The sequence below is a fragment of the Palaemon carinicauda genome, chromosome 25 (genome assembly GCF_036898095.1).
Source record: "Palaemon carinicauda isolate YSFRI2023 chromosome 25, ASM3689809v2, whole genome shotgun sequence".
NCBI lineage: Eukaryota > Metazoa > Arthropoda > Malacostraca > Decapoda > Palaemonidae > Palaemon > Palaemon carinicauda.
The window spans coordinates 55,262,995-55,267,994 of record NC_090749.1 but is presented as its reverse complement, the minus strand read 5'-3'; the positions used below and the strand labels follow the sequence as shown (position 1 = coordinate 55,267,994).

General features: G+C 37.2%; 1 pseudogene; it reads left to right on the top strand.

Annotated features, from left to right (window-relative positions):
- The window catches only part of LOC137619038 (brother of CDO-like), a 141,503-nt pseudogene that overhangs the window by 128,004 nt on the left and 8,499 nt on the right, over positions 1–5,000 (top strand).

Sequence of the window (5,000 nt, the reverse complement as noted above, 5' to 3'; positions counted from 1 at the left end):
TCCCTTAACTGCCCCCAACACTTTGCAACCTTCATTGACTCTCTGACGTACTTCTGCTTCCACTCCACCATTTGCTGCAACAACAGACCCCAAGTACTTAAACTGATCCACCTCCTCAAGTAACTCTCCATTCAACATGACATTCAACCTTGCACCACCTTCCCTTCTCGTACATCTCATAACCTTACTCTTACCCACATTAACTCTCAACTTCCTTCTCTCACACACCCTTCCAAATTCTGTCACTAGTCGGTCAAGCTTCTCTTCTGTGTCTGCTACCAGTACAGTATCATCCGCAAACAACAACTGATTTACCTCCCATTCATGATCATTCTCGCCTACCAGTTTTAATCCTCGTCCAAGCACTCGAGCATTCACCTCTCTCACCACTCCATCAACATACAAGTTAAACAACCACGGCGACATCACACATCCCTGTCTCAGCCCCACTCTCACCGGAAACCAATCGCTCACTTCATTTCCTATTCTAACACATGCTTTACTACCTTTGTAGAAACTTTTCACTGCTTGCAACAACCTTCCACCAACTCCATATAACCTCATCACATTCCACATTGCTTCCCTATCAACTCTATCATATGCTTTCTCCAGATCCATAAACGCAACATACACCTCCTTACCTTTTGCTAAATATTTCTCGCATATCTGCCTAACTGTAAAAATCTGATTCATACAACCCCTACCTCTTCTAAAACCACCCTGTACTTCCAAGATTGCATTTTCTGTTTTATCCTTAATCCTATTAATCAGTACTCTACCATACACTTTTCCAACTACACTCAACAAACTAATACCTCTTGAATTACAACACTCACGCACATCTCCCTTACCCTTATATAGTGGTACAATACATGCACAGACCCAATCTACTGGTACCAATGACAACACAAAACACACATTAAACAATCTCACCAACCATTCAAGTACAGTCACACCCCCTTCCTTCAACATCTCAGCTTTCACACCATCCATACCAGATGCTTTTCCTACTCTGGTTTCATCTAGTGCTCTCCTCACTTCCTCTATTGTAATCTCTCTCTCATTCTCATCTCCCATCACTGGCACCTCAACACCTGGAACAGCAATTATATCTGCCTCCCTATCATCCTCAACATTCAGCAAACTTTCAAAATATTCCGCCCACCTTTTCCTTGCCTCCTCTCCTTTTAACAACCTTCCATTTCCATCTTTCACTGTCTCTTCAATTCTTGCGCCGGCCTTCCTTACTCTCTTCACTTCTTTCCAAAACTTCTTCTTATTCTCTTCATATGACTTGTAATATTGGAAATCTTATGTCATATGTTTTGGTAATGATCTTAAACAGTTGAGAGCAAATTCAGTTTTCAGAGGCAAGGAATTACTCTAAGGATGAATGCGGAATTGTAAAATCTTTAAAGGAATCTATTTCTGAATTTTTTGTAAAGGAAATAATCCAGAAAATCCTTTTTATAAAATGATACCTTTCATTCGTATAAATAATGTTACTCGTTTATTTTAGCTCAATTTGGAATATACAAATAAAGGATGGGATAATCTGAGGCACTGGCAAAACTGAAGCTGTTAGAAAACTCTATAGACTTAAGAATGAATATGACCACTGAAAACCCTGTAATATCATATGACGTTTCTTTTAATTGTCTTATTTACCTACCATTTACATTTATATATAACAATAACAACAACAACAAATGCAACCGTGTCTAGTTCACTGTTGGACAAATCCCTCAAACATATCTTTAGTCACGTTTGGGGTTTGGTCAGTTTTCATCACCACGCCGGTCAGTGTGGATTGGTGATGGTGGGAGACTTTTATCTGATCGCTCATAGCAAACCAACCCAGCATAGGTAGCCATGACTAGTACTGCTTTGCTGATTATGACGATACACAAACCTTTACACCACGTTAAGGTATCCCCATCCACAAAGGAATATTTGTACACTACTCTATGGAAATCACACAAAGCTTCTTAAATTTTGGTTATTGAGTTAATTCACATTATTATTCGATAATTAACATTACTACTTGAGATAAGGTTCTAGATATTTATCCCAAAGGCCGTAGTTTAAAACCAGAACCGACGATTTCCACCACAGGCCACAATTTACGACGTTTCAAAATGTCATTATAATATTACTTTGTTACAGTTACAACTCTATAACAGTTCCTGCTACTTGTGACCTGGTTCCCTGTTGCTATTTTAAAACTGACAGTTTCTGGTTCCTTATGGCTATTCCCAAGAACACCTTTGCAAAAACAGTAAAGGTTAGGTGCCGAGCATTGAAACTCTCACGGTGACTGTTTTTCGTCCCCACACATTAATTCTTAAGTTTCCCACTGGTAACATATATCTTGGTACTGTATTTTTCTTTTTCAGTTTTTGATGGTAATATGTGGTTTTCAATTCCAGTAGATATTTTATTCAGATCAAATAAATAGGAAGATATATGCTAGTCATTTTGGAAAATTAGTCCTTTTACCTAATGGCCGGCCATTATGCTAAAAGGCCAAATTCGTGGTCACTTTGCAAAATGACCCAATTATCTCGACATTTTGCAAAAGGGCCAAGATTTTGGTCCGTTTACAAAATCATCAGTATCATCGTTAGTAAGGTTATATAATGTCCAATCTGCAAGTAGGTAACTTAACCTAACCTCACCTACTTGCATATAGTTTGAGTTTCCTCCTATATTTGCTGTTGCCTCCTTTACATAAAGGTATGGAATATTCTTTTGCTATTGTTGAGTTTATTAACGGTAGAGCTCTCCCCTATTCTGTCTTTGTCACTTCAGTAATTGTCAATTTGTTTATTCAATTTACTCATTTTGTCCATTTTCAGTCTTGTTTTGGCCACTTTTGTAATTCTGTCTTTTTCTTTTTCTTCTTCACTTCATTCATTATTCAGGTTGCTTTCTCCCCCCCCCCCCCCTCCTTTTCACAAAACAATATTCCGTCACTTAAGCAATCATTGCTTGGTGTCTTTTCATTTTCATTATTACTCTGGTAATACTCTCTGTAGACTTTTTTTTTCATAATCATCTTCCTTTTTCTGTCTTTTACTTTGTCTCCTTATTACTTCAAACTCTGACGCTTTTGTCTTATAACTTGGGCACTTCACTATTTTTGTTAATTTCTTTCTTTATATTCGTGCCATAAAAAAAAAAAAAAAAAAAAAAAAAAAAAAAAAACGTAATGTAAGAGAGGGTTGGGAATGCCCACCCTGACCCTGGAGACCTTAAGCAATGACATCAAGTAAGGACTATGGTGTACCTTCATTGTGCCTTAGAGTAGATGACGGCTTCTGTAAACCGTTTCTCTTGCCTTCCGCAGTATCTCTGTTATACTCAAAAACTGTATATATATACTTTAAAGGTTAAAAGGGTTCTCATGAATGGCATAGGCAAGGGGCAGTAACACTTCCCTAGAGACTGACTGTATATGCTTCAAATCCCAGTCCAGCAGCACGCCAGGCAGGGACGTTTCCTATGGGGTAACACAACACAGAAAATGTATATTGATAACACTGCGTCTGTGGATAGTAATGATCCTTCTCTTCCGTACAGGAATCGGCCCTACGACACCAGGACAAAGGTTTGTCTTCAGAGGGCTGGTTGATGGCTGCTAACGTGTCTGGAAATGGGATGAACCAATGGGTCAAGTGCTCCGCCACCAATGATGTTGGAGGGTCGTCCCATCCCTGCGTCTTCTCCATCTCTTTAGTTGGTGAGTTCAAATCTAATAACTCTAATAGATATTTGGTTTAAGGCTTAGTCTATGCAACGGCTCCTCGTGTGTTAATGTTTGTTTATTTCTTTATTTTATTTTGTCGTTTTCATGAAAGTTTTGTATCCAAATTTATCTTCACTGAATAAAACTTGGCCTCTATTTTATAACTGTCTTATACAGATGAATGCTGTTCCCATGCTTATTCACTTCTCTCGTTTACATATGCTAGGCAAAGAAACAAAAGAGGGATAAATTGCAATTTATAGGTCATCATGTGTGTTTTCATATGATGTTTAATTTCCATGTTCTTTGGTTTTTTGTGTGTGAAAAATATATTACCGAGAGCCAAAAATTTATATTTTAGAGTTTTCCTTCAATTTCCTGTATATTTTTAAGCTCCCTTTATTTTAAAGGTCTTCTTTCCATATGCTGAATTTGGCATTTAATTTTATCTTAGTCATTTATTTGATCTCTCATATATTCATGTTCAGCTCTGAACTACTTTTTCTTGTATGATGGCCATATTTTTTATATCTTTGCACTCCAGCTTCCCACCTATACCCCGTTTTCATAGATTTCCCTATTACTTCCATAATTAACGAAATACCTGTATTTTCATTTGCTTTTAATATTTTCCATTAAGCCCCACTTTCCATCCTTGTATATTTTCTCTTTAGTGTCTCTTAGATTTATTATATTTGTTCCATTCAAATTGGATGATATTTTAGTGTCCTTCAAAAAGGTTTTCCTTATGAAACTCTATTACTATTTTTCCTTTATCCTTGCCATTGTTAGGTTTGCTGATTTTGAGACAATTTGAATCATTTCCATTTCCTTGTGTTTGGAATGTACTCCTCTTACAATGCAGTTCAAAGCCAAAATAAAATATATTTTGTAATACTTCATTGCCTTCTATACGACCAGAATATCTTTCCTTGTTATATATCTTAATGTTCCTCTTTTCTTGGTATATTTCTAACGCCCAATTTGTCCCCAGTTTGCTTTAAGAGCTGAATATTACATTTCGCATATTCTATAGTTCCCTCTCTACCAAAAGCACAATGGCTCTGTCAATGCTAATTCTTTTTTAATATTCTCCCTTTCTCTTCTACCTGTTCCATTGCCCTTCATGGGACCAGCTTACACAGTGATGTTCATCCTGTGCTTCTTGTCTTATTCCACTGGCAAATTCCATTTCTCGCAGACCCTCCCCTAAATCAATATGTAATTTTTCGCGCTGCTCTATGCAAGATAG